Genomic DNA, 14,638 nt, shown 5'->3' with positions numbered 1-14,638 from the left:
GTGGTACAGCCCTGTAGGCAAACAGCAACTGCTGCAACACTAGATCCCAATTATTGGAATGTTCATTTACGAATTTACGGATCATGGCCCCCAAAGTCCCATTAAACCTCTCCACCAGGCCATTGGTTTGGTGGTGGTACGGGGTGGCAACCAAGTGATGCATCTCATGAGCTTCCCACAGGTCTTTCATGGTCCCTGACAGGAAATTTGTTCCCGAATCTGTAAGAATGTCGGAGGGCCAACCTACCCTGGCAAAAATGTCAGTTAAGGCCTGGCACACAGTTTTAGCCCTGGTGTTGCCTAGAGCTACTGCTTCCGGCCATCTGGTAGCAAAGTCCACAAATGTCAGTATGTACTGCTTTCCTCTGGGGGTCTTCTTTGGGAAAGGACCCATAATATCCACAACTACTCGCTGAAATGGGACCTCAATTATGGGAAGTGGCTGGAGAGAGGCCTTGAGCTGGTCTTGAGGCTTTCCTACCTTTTGGCATACCTCACAAGACCGGACATACTTGGCAACGTCCTTGCCCATCCCCTCCCAGTCGAAGGACCTTCCCAACCTGTCTTTGCTTCGGTTCACCCCAGAATGGCCACTGGGATGATCATGGGCTAAGCTTAAGAGCTTTTCCCGGTACTTAGTTGGAACCACCAACCCTTTTTGAGGATGCCAGCCTTCCTGGTGTCCACCAGAAAGAAGCTCTTTATATAAAAGTCCTTGTTCTACAACAAACCGGGATCGGTTAGAAGAGCTGAGAGCGGTGGGTTGCTCCGTGCCACCGCCCAAGCTTTCTTAAGGCTGTCATCGGCTTCCTGCTCAGTCTAGAACTGTTCCCTTGAGGCTGGAGACACCAGTTCCTCCGTAGACTGTGGACTTGGGCTGGGTCCCTCTGGAAGCGATGTAGGTGATGAGGTTGTTTCCGTTGACTGTGAACCGCTCTCCGCTGGTGCACAAGGTGATATTTCAGGCTCTGGCTGAGCCTCTTGGGTAGAGTTGTCTGCTGCTTCTGCCAGTTTAGGCCCGTTGGTGCCCTCTGGCGGTGGAGTTGCAAGCGCTGGCGTCAGTGCTGGCGCTGGTTCTGCCGTTGGTTGTTTTTCCAGTTCCGGTCCTGGGACTGGATGTATTATGGCTGCTGTAGTTGTTGGCATGAGATCTGGTCCCACCACCTCTGTCTGGGTCTCTGGTAACACAGACGGGGTCTTGGTGGACGGCTCAGGAACAGGGATGGGAGTGCCTGCTTGTTTGGCCTGGCTGCGGGTGACCATTCCCCCCCTCTTGGCAAGCTCCACATGGTTGGCCAAGTCTTCCCCTAGTAGCATGGGGATAGAATAATTGTCATAGACAGCAAAAGTCCACTTTCCTGACCAGCCCTTGTACTGGACAGGCAATTCAGCTGTAGGTAAGCTTACCGATTTTGACAGGAATGGAGAAATTTTGATTTTGACCTCTGGGTTGATGAATTTTGGGTCCACGAAGGCTCAGTGGATAGCTGACACATGTGCTCCAGTGTCTCTCCATGCGATAACCTCCTTTCCATCCACTCTCAAAGTTTCCCTACGGTGTCAGGGTATTTGAGAGACATCTAGGTCTGGGTTTCTCTGGTGTGAAGGTGCAAGGAGTTGCACTCGGTTTAGGTTCTTTGGGCATTTGGCTTTGATATGCCCCAGTTCATTACATTTAAAACATCGCCCAGTTGATGGGTCACTGGGCCGATGAGGATTACTGGAGACTGGTGAGGTAGAAGAAGAGGTAGGTTGCGGCTGTCCTTGGGTTGTAGGTGTGGGCTTGATTGGTCCTCGATGGTAGGGTTTAGTGTCGGTGTGTACCCTGTGGGATTCGCTCCCCTTGACAGTAGCTTTCTTGTTCTCTGCAACTGCCATCCATTTGGCTCCAATCTCCCCTGCCTCAGTGAGATTTTTTGGTTTTCCATCTTGTATGTAGTGTCTAATGTTCTCAGGAACACCATCCAAGAACTGCTCCATCATTATCAGGAGGTTTAGGTTGTCTATGGAATTAACATTGGCTCCTGATAACCAGGAAAAATAATGCTTTTCAAGGTAGGAGGCGTGTTTTGGAAATGACACCTCTGGTTTCCATTTCTGGGCTTTGAAACGCTGACGGGCGTGATCAGGGGTTATGCCCATTCTGTATCTGGCCTTGGTTAGGAACAGTCTATAGTCGTTCATGTTGTCCCTAGGCATTTCAGTTGCCACCAGTAATAATTCTCTGCAGAGCTGTGACCTCAGCTCTATCATGTATTGGTCTTCAGGGATCCTGTACCCAATGCAGACCCTTTCAAAGTTTTCTAAGAAGGCCTCAACGTCATCACCTGTCCTGTAGGCGGGAAATTTTTTCCGAGAAGGTGGATCAGTAGTTGGAAGAGGGGTTGGATTTGTTGGCTCCTGCTGCTTAGTCTTTGCTAATTCCAGAGCCTGCTGGTGGGCCTCCCTCTGGATCTCCATTTCTCTGTCTTTTAACTGCATTTGTCTCATGTGGTCAGCCTCTTTGGCTCTGTGGTCAGCTTCTTGTTTCTCCAGCTCCCTCTTGTGGTTAGCTTCTTCGACTTGTAGTTTCTCCATTTCTCTCTTGTGCTCAGCCTCTTTGGCTTTTTCGTTTATTTCCATCTCCTTGAGTTTTAATTGTAATTCCTGTTCTTGTAAATGCAGTTCTTTTTGTCTTGTTTCCAGTTTAGATACGGCCTTGGCACTCATTGTTTCTGTTTTTTGGTGTTGGCCACACTCCTCTGCAGTCAGGGTATGTGCTGGCCACACCCCTCTGCAGTCAGTGAACTTCTGTGTTGCTTGCTTCAGTTCCTATCCCTGTCTATCATTGACTAAACAAAGAGAAATCAAATCTTTTGTTTTGCAAATTGTGTTCTGCAGAGTGACTGTGCTTTTGACTGAGAAAGAAAAAAAAATTTTCCCCCTCCTCCCAAGAGCAAGACAAACCGGTTTAACCAGTGTCTCTCGCCCTTGCTAAGTAGCTCTCAGTATGGGGTCTCCTGAAACAAGGACTTGTCAGAAAACCTTACCCCTCCTTTTCCTCCAAGGTGCTTTTCTAAGCCACCGGAAAGAAAACGAAAAGAAAAAATCCTTCTCTAACAAAGAATGTCAGAGGACTGTATTTCCTCCAGCTAAAGGTAGCTGAAAACTGCTTCAAAACACTCTCCCCCTCCTTGCTCCCAAGAAGGTGGAAAACCTGCCTTACAACTCTCTCTCGCAATTGCTAAGTACCCTCTCAGCAGGGAGTTCCTTGTAACAAAAGCCTGGTTAGAAAAACTGTATTCCCTTCAGCCAACGTAGCTGAAACTCCTTCTAACCCTGAAAACTGCTTCAAAACTGCCTTTTGGTAGAAATGCCTTGCCAGGTTCGTCACCGCTGCCACCATGTCATAGGTCTCACCCCCACTTGGAGCTGTTGGGTTCCAATGTGGGGACCTGCTTTGGTTTCCCTCTAAACTAAAATCCTAGTTTAGATCTAGTAAAAGCTGCCACCACCCAATCAGGAACGTGGATTGGGACACAGTCCTTCCCCAAAATCCTTGGGGATCCCAAGAGCCCCAAATCCATGGAGTTCTTACACCCAGGAGAAATAAACCATTCCCCCCTGTTTCCTCCCCCCTCCCTTTTCCTAGGAGAGACACCGGGATCTAACTACAGAGGGATACCTCCCTCCTCCCCTTTCCCTGAGATCCCACCCAAGGAAAGACCAACCAAGTCCTTAATAGAAAAGAATTTATTAAAGAATAAAAAAGAAAGTCACTGTCTCTGTCCCCAAGATGGAACAATATACAGGGTCTAAACTTATCAATCTCTGGAGAGAATTCCCCCTCCTTTCTTTCTCAGTAAAAGCAATACAGTACAGACTTAAAGAAATTCTATAGCAAAACACAGAATTGCAAATACAGAAATAAAAGTATAAGAATACTAGTTCCTTGCTAATACTCACTAGCTTGAATAGAAGAATTTATTGCAGAAACCTGGGAGGACTTGATTAAGATGTCTGGACTCTCTTAATTCCCAAGAGAGAGACTCCAAAAAAAACAAAGAACAGGGAATAAAAACTTCCCTCTACAGGGATTTGAAAATATCTTGTCCCTCATTGGTCCTCTGGTCAGGTGTCCACAGGTACTGCTTGTTAACCCTTTACAGGTAGACAAAAACCTTAACCCTTAACTAACTGTTTATGACATATGTATTTCCACTGATTTCAACTGAAGCTGAATCACGACCTTTAGTTCTATATAATAATATTGCACCACATCCAGGGCTGGCTCCAGCGTTTTTGCCGTCCCAAGCGGGAAAAAAAACCCCACCTGCAATCGGCAGCACTTCAGTGGCAGCTCTACCACCGCTGCTTCATTCTTTGGTGGCAATTCGACGGCAGGTTCTTCCCTCCTTCACCCCACCTTTCCGTTGGCCGCCCAAAGCACCTGCTTGCTGCGCTGGTGCCTGGAGCCAGCCCTGGCCACACCTCATATCAAACAGTTGGTTATTACTGTTAGACCCTCCGAGGGTGGCTTGATATGTATAAGTGTTGGGTTATGAGAACATATCTTGCATTTACAACAACTATAAATCTTCATTACTTGATTGTGTGGCAGGATTTTTATTAATATTGAATACAAATATAAGCACATATTTTTGTTTCATACCAGAATTCATTAAGTATTTGAAAAATCCTATCTTGTGGTATTAGCTTGTGTGTAGAACAACATAAGTAAATGCACATTTTTGCTAAGACAAATGTAGTAGGCAGACAAACACAATCTCAGGCGCGTAAAGCAACTCTAATGGTATAAGTGAGTATTTCCAGTTCAACTTCTTATTCCTGTTATTTCAGATTTAACTTCACTGATTACTCTTTATCATTTAAAAAAAATCCTCAAAGCTCCATATTACTAATTTTAAAAAATGCACCTGTTAAAACAACATGAGGGAGCATGTGTAGTTTAGTTTCAATTATATGAACAAATAGTATTACAAGTAAAAGTGATTTTTCAAAAGACATCTGGGGCACTTTCTGCTAACTTAATTGTAGAACCTTTTAAATGTTTAGTATTTAAATCGTCCATAAATTAGCTTTTCAGCACCATGGAAAGCTCTGGGTTTATCAGGTCTAGAAGCAATAGTCAGATCTCCATTAGGTGTGCAATCTTGTACACTGTAAAAGTGTTTATAGAAATTAGAGGGCAAAAAAGACCCATTTGGTTATTTACTCCATTACCTTGCCAATGTAAGATTGTTTCTGACAGTACAAGTGTCTTTTGCCAGGTTAGTTTCCAAATCACTAAAGTACTGTGGCTCTAACTATTTCCCTGGGGGACTATTCTACAACCTTATAGAGCTCACAGTAGGAGAATGTGTCTTGATATTCAGCATGAATTTTCATTTTCTTCATTTAAATCCATACTTAGGATACTCCCTTAGTGCACCCTGAACAATCCCCTCTTCTACCTTGGTTGTCCCCAGCTTTCAAACATTTATAGACTTATCAGACCTCTCCAGACATCACATAACAAAGCATACTTAGTTCTTTAATCTTGCTGTTTTGGTTTCTCTATTCTGAATCCTTTCTATTTTATGGAACACATCTCAGTCCTATTAGTGTAGATTCCCATGTACATTTCACAGAAAATGTATATGCAATTTCTTCATAAATCACTTGCTTAGAAAGCTATAATCCCATTCACAGAAATATATGATGTAGATTTCCATTACTACTATTACTGGAGCTAAAGTTAGAACATTTATAGTCTAATTATGGCTTAATGTACGCTTAGATCTGCAAGCCAGGAGACCAATGGAGGGAGACCATTGAGTTTCACAGAACACAGCTTCTGCATAAAGATCGCTCTGTTATAGAAGCCATGTGACGTCAATGTGGTCCTTTTCTTACTATGTGTACTTCCCTGGATGTAGCGATAGCTGCCATGTTCTCCATATGTATTAGTAGGAATAGACTGGTGGTTGGTAAATGTATGGAATGGCTCACAACCACAGCACAGGAAAACCTTAATGTTGCTTTTTGTAGAATCTGGGCCAGATTTCACCAGTGCACTCAGACACAATTATCTGGTTAGCTGAGTTAGCTGGGAGAGGGATAGCTCAGTGGTTTGAGCATTGGCCTGCTAAACCAGGGTTGTGAGTTCAATCCTTGAGGGGGCCACTTAGAGATCTGGGGCAAAAATTGGTCTTGCTAGTGAAGGCAGGGGGCTGGACTCAATTACCTTTCAAGGTCCCTTCCAGTTCTAGGAGATTGGTATATCTCCAATTATTACCTTTATTATTAGTTGATGGTTGCTTTGGACCGCCAGAGCTGCAGAAAAGCAGAAAGAGCACACCAGTGAACTGGGCCCTAGATTTGAACCCAATGATCACCCTGCACTACAAGCAGGGGGGCAGTTGTCCAGGCTTGCTGGAGGAAGGCAGTAGCTTTATGGCAGGGCAGGGGTAGGGGGGAACAAGGTCAGAAACTGCTGCAAGGTGGGTGAGTGTTGGTCAGCTCTGCAGCACTGACTCACCCCTGGAATGTAAGGGCGAAAGACTTTAAAGGTGCAAGCTCTGGTGTTGGAAACCCCTTTCTCCATGCAGCAGGCAAGGCAGCAGAGGATCCAGGCATGATGGGCAGCATGGCTCCACCTGGTCGCAGGAGGGTGAGAGCAGGGAGAACAGGGGGAAGCTCCCCCCTTCCATGGAGAGGGACAGGCTCATTCTGGGTAGGAGCTGCTCGCAGAGGGCGTGTCAGCTAGTGTGATTGCTTAGTGTCAGATCAGATCACAGGCATTGGGAGAGGGAAGGGGAGAGGAGGTGGCTTAGTTCCCTCTTGTCCCAATCCTGCTTTTACCAGATGCCTGGAGAATCAGGTTTTGCTTGGTTCCTGCTGTGGCCAGATTAGCACCGGGAGAAATGTACCTTACTGGGTTGGGGGTAGGGGATAACAAACAGGCATGATAGGCAGTTCTAGCTGGGGGAGAAAGGGTAAATGGTAGCCCAGGGGCGGGCTCTCCACACCAGAGGCAAGGGGTTGTTACCAGGACGGGGTCAGGGAAGCCCATAGTGGTGTGTTAGATCACCCAGCACAGCAGGGGAAGTAACTACACATGCAGGTGAGCAGACTGTGTTAGATGGTCGGTTAGTCAGCAGCCATTTGGACCAAGTGGTCAGTGAGATTGTTTCTGAGGTTGTTTCCACAGCACTGCTGGGCTTCCAAAGTGTACTGGGCTGCCCAGAACCACAATGTTCTGCTACATGGAACCAGGAGATGAGGGTGAGGCTGACTTCAGGGGTAAGTGTGCTTTGCAACAGACAGAGGTTGCAGGGAGAGGTGGCACAGGTGATATCCTGCCTTGCAATGTGACAATTTGTGGTGGTTGCATGGGCCTCAGGGAGATGCAGGATCTGGGCTCAAATTGTCCATCTCAGAGGGTACTTGAGGGGGATGGGAGTGAGCCCTGCGGGGTAATATATAGGCTAGGGCCAGAAATGGGAGTCCCAGAATCAATATCAGACCCTGCTGGAGACACTAATTGTGTTGCACAGCTTCTGCAAGCTAATCTGAAGTTGTTGTGACAGTTTTAGGCATCTGTGCATGATGGATCTGGCCTGGGTTCCAGAGGAAGCCCAGCATGGGCACGCGTTTGGGAGTCGGGAGACAGGCACATGGGGCAGACACCCCTTCCATGGGTTGGGGGCAGAAGTGTGTTTGAAACCCCTGGGCACATATCAACTCACCGGTCATTCAGACAGATAACCTTCTGGAATAGAGTTGAGCTTCTTGGGGTGCTGTGGGGTAACGAGGAGGCTCCATCAGTCAATCCCAAGTATGGTTATACTGGGGTGGGTGACCCAATGGGAGTTCACCAGCTCAGTACAACTAAGGATAAAATCCTGAGAGGGGGGTACGTGCATATATTATCCCTCTTGCACAGGGAGGTGTTGACAGAAAGTAACAATGGGCAGAGCGCACAGAATAAGGAGTTGTCCAAGCAGCCACAGGAGCCTAGAATGTGGGAAAATTGGTAGGCTGCCTTCCTTATGTAGACAGGTGTTATAATACAGATTTATCCAGAGAGAATCTCAGTCTATGGATATAATCAGGTAGGCATACAATATGTTTAGGGGCATGTCTTGGTTTAATTATGACAAGCAGTTTCAATTAAGGGCAGCAACACAAACCAGGATCCAGTGGGACACACTGCATCACACACTGTGGTTAGAGTGGATGACTCCACAGGGACCAGGAGTTCACACAGCTAGTGGCCTGTTCCTTCCACCACAAGGCCACAAGTCACAGAATAATATTTGCTGGGCATTTGATATGGGTGTTTTCACAGCCCCTGTAGATTCAAGCACGTGTGCGAGATATGCTTTGGGACCCATTCTGGCCCACTCTTGTCAGAGAGGTAGGGGACGATCTCAAGGGGAAAGCAGGATTGGGGGTGGGTGGAGTGCCAACTGCAGGTTTGGCTTGGCTGAAGCAGGTCATGAGCTGCAGAACACAGGCAGGGTAGGGGGGCAAGCTGGGAGTGGTCCAATCGGCACAGGCACCATTGCCAGTTAGGCTTAAGGTGTTCATGTTTCCTATGGCATTATACTAATAAAGCGCATGTGGCATATTTGGTGAGGGGGCGGGGAGGTTAACTTTGGGATTTTGGATCCTCTTTTCGGGGAATAGCACACTTATAAGGTTAAAAAAATAATTATCAATTGCCTATAGGGAACCTAAGGGTTCCCCCCTGGGTCAGTCCCCAACAGCACTCCAAGGGAATATGGATTAACACATCACCTTTCATACCCACGAGACAGCTCTGTTCACACTACAATGATTCAGGTGGCCTGGCAAAACATTTGGGGGTACCGCTTGCAGAAGACGAGACAGAGGGCCCTTCCACTACATTAGCATACCTGGGTAGCGAGTGAGCACAAGGGCGGGCATATTACAGCTCCCTCCCAATAAAAGTCTGTGTTTCTGGTATGACAAGATGGCAGACCAAACTTCCACCTCACTCAGGGTTATGAAGTTAATGAGAGAATATAAAAAAAGGTCTCCATCTTTTGCGAAGTTTACCATATATCAAACCTATATTAAGGCATTAGGTACATATTAGGGACTATGGGATACTATTATTTTATTACTGCCTAATTAATATAGGCTCACTTTGTTTGAACAATATTAGATGTGTGCATCTGGGTTTTGTGCTTGCACAGGTAACAGTATGTGAGCAGAATTGTGCCCACAATTTTCAGCCCCTGCAACTGACTCCATACAGATTCAGTGATCTACCTGCACCCAGTAAATCTGGATTGGAGCCTTTTTGGAAAACTTCAGTGTAAAAGTAATAATGCTACTGTTCAGAGTAATTGGGTCCCTTCCTTAAACAAACTATCAGTATTAGTAGTTCAAATTAATATGTAGTAGTGTACTTTAGGGCAGGAGTAGAGAGGTTTTTCAATATAGTGCTTCAGAATTCATATTGGAAACCTGTTGCTGTATTTTGTAATGCATCTGAATTTATTTTATACTATTAGCTTTTCTTCCCTGGGATGTTTAATTCAGACAGGTTTATGTAATTGCACCGCACATTGGGATTATCTGGATTCTGTCTGATTTAGCCATAGATGAGTATTATGACAGTCCAACAAAGCTGGGCTCTTTCCTGTCATTTTAGGTAGTAAAGTGAAAAGATTTGCCGACTTTCTAGTGAATTCACGTCTCTCCTAATTGCCCCCCGAGGAGCAAAGTGTCAGCAACAATTTCTACCAAATCTTGCATAATGATTAAAAATGGGGAAATTGAGGTAGCTGAAGTAAAGGTCACTCTATAATCTCCATTTATTGAAACAAATAGAGTTAATGGAAGTACTCCATCTTTTGTATATATCTTGGTGAGTTTTTTCTTTTAGTACTCCAGAACTGAGACTTTCCAAATGTATTAAATTGTGTTTAATGTTTTGTTTATGAGCTTTCTGCATTGATAGTAATGAGGTGTGATCCTCTTGTTCATGCCCTTTTCCTTGAAGAAAATTAACATTTTAAGCAAGATTTAATTATAAATTAATTTATCAATGACTGAGGACATACTCATTTCCAAAGAGGGGAGGGAGAGGGGTCTGTATTGCCTAGCTGTGGGGATGATGAGATTTAGCCTTGTGGACTTCCATAACTTTGATTAGAGGAATGAAGTAGTGTCAATCATATCAGAATAATGTGGAAATGAATTCACTCTCTCCTGTGTCTCTCTCACACACTTACTGCTCTAGACAAGTTTTTACATATTTGTTGTAGCAGAGTTATTCAGGAAGTATTGCAACATGTTAATATTTTACAGTATATATTGTAGTTTGTGTAGTTAGGTCTTGTTACATGAATTAATCTCTTTATTCCTAGACAGGATATATCTGTTAGTCATTCACAGCCATAGCTACAGTACTGGAGAGCAATGCAATGCCGTGGAACAATGTCATTTCAACAGCTTGTTTATATCTAGTTGTTTCTTGTTTTGTTTAATAAACAGAAGACTTCCATGTGGTCTCATGGTCAGAGATTTGCTGCGCCATGTTAGGCAAGTCACTTAGACCTGCGAACACTTATGCACGTGAGTAGTCCCAATGAATTCATTGAATTCAATTGTACCAGTCGTGTGTCTAAAGTTAAGCATGTGTATAAGTGTTCCAGGATCAGGGCCTTTAACATCTGTATGTCATAGTTTATAAAGTGTATAGACTACTCCCTATCTCACAAGAATTTTATGAGGTTTAATTAATGTTTTCAAACCACTAAAATGTTCAGGTGAAAGATACTATAGATGGGATTATTTTTCTGGCCACAAAGGGTTTGGCTACACAGGGATAAAAAACTCACAGCTGGCCTGGGTCAGCTGATGTGGGCTCATGGGGCTTGGACTCCAGGGCTGAAAAATTGCTGGCTAGACACTCGGGCTGGAGTCTGAGCTCTAGGACCCTGAGAGGGTGGAAGGTCCTAGAGCTCAGGCTCCAGCCAGAGCTCAAACTTCTTCACAGCAATAGTTAGCCCTGCAGCCTGAACCACCCGACCCAGGCCAGCAGTAGTCATTCTGCCGGTCTTTAATCCCTGGGTAGCCTTACTCAGAGTGGCATTTAGTGACAGCTCTCTTGGACTGCTAATGCTGGCAGCAAGCCAACTGCCATCTAATGAGCTGTTTGAAAGGCAGGGTAGCTTCTGGAATTATAGAATAGAATTGTGATACAGAGTAAAGGGAGGAACAAAACTTCCATGACCCCTACAGTACTTGTAGAAAAACATTATGGCACTGGCTTGTTAGATTCTGGTCTGAACAGACCAAAATCTGACCTTGATTTCAGTTTTTCGTAAGTTAAAAAAATATTGTTTGCAGTGTTGGTATGAGAGAACAGTGTTACTTTCATTCGTTTAATGAATGAGAACTTTTTTTATCCAGCAGAAAGAAGATTATATTAGGGTTGACTCTGCAGTAATCCTTTTATTATTTGAAGTGACACTTATTCTCTCTCATAAGGATGTAAAACTTTTATAACTCATGGCTTCAACACAGTAAAACTACTGATGAAACATAGTTTATTATGTAGAGGTGCGCCATGGGATGAATATACTGTACAGGATGGATTTAAAACATGCCCTGAGAAAGTACAGATTTTTGTTTGGCTAACAGTTTATAGGAAGTCCAGAAAAAAGCACCAAATTCTATAGAAATATTGCTCATAACATGATCTATAAAATTAGGTGATTTTTCCCAGGACACAATTTACTGGCAACAAAGCTCAAATAATTAATTTCTTGTTCACAATTATAGCTTGATCTTCAGTTGGTGTAAATCAACATGGTTCCCTTGGAGACAGTGAAGCTACCTCAGGGTACACTTCCTGAGGATCTCGCAACTTCAGTTTCCACTTTGGGATCTAACATAACATAACACTGCCCATTAAATGCCTGCTAATCTTAATTTTTAAAATGGAAGCATGTATTGTACCTGTTCGCTGGAATCTGCTGCATTCTGTAGGCCTACCCCTGATCGCACTTACACTTACAGTGGACGAGAAGCTGGATATGAGTCAACAGTGTGCCCTTGTTGCCAAGAAGGTTAATGGCATTTTGGGCTGTATAAGTAGGGGCATTACCAGCAGATCGAGGGATGTGTTCATTCCCCTCTATTCGACATTGGTGAGGCCTCATCTGGAGTACTGTGTCCAGTTTTGGGCCCCACACTACAAGAAGGATGTGGAAAAATTGGAAAGAGTCCAGCGGAGGGCAACAAAAATGATTAGGGGGCTGGAGAACATGACTTAGGAGGAGAGGGTGAGGGAACTGGGATTGTTTAGTCTGCAGAAGAGACGAATGAGGGGGGATTTGATAGCTGCTTTCAACTACCTGAAAGGGAGTTCCAAAGAGGATGGATCTAGACTGTTCTCAGTGGTACCTGATGACAGAACAAGGAGTAATGGTCTCAAGTTGCAGTGGGGGAGGTTTAGGTTGGATATTAGGAAAAACTTTTTCACTCAGAGAGTGGTGAAGCATTGGAATGGGTTACCTAGGGAGGTGGTGTAATCTCCTTCCTCAGATTTTTTTAAGGTCAGGCTTGACAAAGCCCTGGCTGGGATGATTTAGTTAGTTGGGAATTGGTCCTGCTTTGAGCAGGGGGTTGGACTAGATGACCTCCTGACGTCCCTTCCGACCCTGATATTCTATGATTCTATGATTCTAAAGTCAGTTCCTTTAAGGCAGTGGACTTGCATCAACTTTAAAACAGCATAAATGGGATCAAAATCAGGCTCTGTATGTAGTTTTTGAAAGTAGTGCTGTTGGAATGTTGGTACGTTAGAGGTGTGTTACTGAACCTGATACATGAGTCAACAATGGAGGTGCATTTTGGCCCATATACAAATATGCCCTCTTCTTCATTAACACCAAATTCTAACTGTTGAAATTGAAGATACTTTTCCCAGGTCCTGTACTAGTCTGGAAGTTCACATTGCCATAGTAAATATTGGTCTGGTTATGTGCTGAAAGAACAGCAACAACCATACAGGAGAAAAACCTAAAAGAAGCTAACAATGCTATTACAACCAATATTCATTGCAATAAACACAGCTGGTTTCTGTCAACATCGGTCATAGATATTTTTAGGATTTGTTTCATGATGGTCACAATCTGCATTTATCCATGATTTATGGACAAGTTGATTCATCTTCTATGCTGTTCCTTTCTACCCCATTCATCTAGGACATAAGTGAAGAGATATTGATTTTGTGTCCAGGTGACATCACTGGGGTGTGGGGGAAAGGGGAGGACATTGGGCCAAACAGTTTCCTGGTAGAACTCTAACTTCAGAAGAATTGCATTACAGATGAATTTTGTCCATCAGGTTTATTAATATTTCAGATTCTATTATCTTGGCTCCCGGGGCTTGTTTTCTTACACTAGCTAAGTTCCATCCTGTCTTTTGGACAGGAACTAGTGCCTTCAACACACACATACCCCTTCCCCATATTCCCTACTATGTTTGTGCAGTCTGTTTCAGTTCTAATACAAATTGATAGGGGGGACCAAGTGGGCACTGCTGTTAGAGGACAGAATGTGATAAGTGCCGAAATCTGTCTTAGTTCAACCTTTCCATACTACACCTACTTCAGTTGGTGGATAGGGTCTAGTAAATTGTATATTGTACAGAATCAAATTAAGCTATTCTACGCCACTTTGATCAATGTTCAAGCCAAATAAATCAGTTTGCATGTAAGAGACTGACAGATGAAATGCTAGATTCCACTCTTGTACCAATGTAAATCTGGATATGACAAATTTACACTGGTGCAACTGAGAATAGACTTTGACCCCATTTCTGAGTTTCGAATGTAGTCAGAAATAGGATTTTCTGGCAGCCTGGTCATGGTCCTGCCTGACTATCTGTGCTTACAGTGATAGATGTGTCTGCCATTGCTGCAGTTAGTCCAAAGTTTTGACTATAAATAATACAAAAGAGACTCTCTGTAGATTCCAGTAAAAGTTGTCTGTAAGTAGGATGTAGAAATGTAACACAATTATGTCTCCACTGTCTTTGATTCTGCAGGCAGGGGCGGCTCTAGCCATTTCACCGCCCCAAGCACGGCGGCACGCCGCGGGGGGCGCTCTGCCGGTTGCCGGTCCTGCGGCTCCGGTGGACCTCCTGCAGATGTGCCTGCGGAGGGTCCGCTGGTCCCGCTGCAGTGATCCTGCAGGCACGCCTGTGGGAGGTCCACCGGAGCCGCCTGCCGCCCTCCTGGCGACCGGCAGAGCACCCCCCGCGGTATGCCGCCCCAAGCACACACTTGGCATGCTGGGGCCGAGAGCCGCCCCATCTGCAGGTAAGGCTCTTGTCTAACTGGCTAATATATGGTTCCATTTAGATCACAGGTGAGAATGAGTCTTATCCTGCCACTAAAAACTTGATCTCCACTCTGTTTCACTGGAGGATTTCCTCTGCCATCGGTGGAGTTATACTGATTTAGACTGGTGAATGGTATTTAGTAGAGCTGGTTGAAAATTTTGTGATGGAACAATTTTCAGTTGGAAAATGCTTATTTGACAAAATTGACATTTCTTGGAACATTTCAAGCGAGTTAATATTTTCAGTGACAAATTATTAAAGAACT

The sequence above is a fragment of the Mauremys mutica genome, chromosome 2 (genome assembly GCF_020497125.1).
Source record: "Mauremys mutica isolate MM-2020 ecotype Southern chromosome 2, ASM2049712v1, whole genome shotgun sequence".
In the NCBI taxonomy this organism is placed as follows: domain Eukaryota; kingdom Metazoa; phylum Chordata; order Testudines; family Geoemydidae; genus Mauremys; species Mauremys mutica.
The sequence above is the reverse complement of the archived record's forward strand: the minus strand, read 5'-3'. Positions refer to the sequence as shown.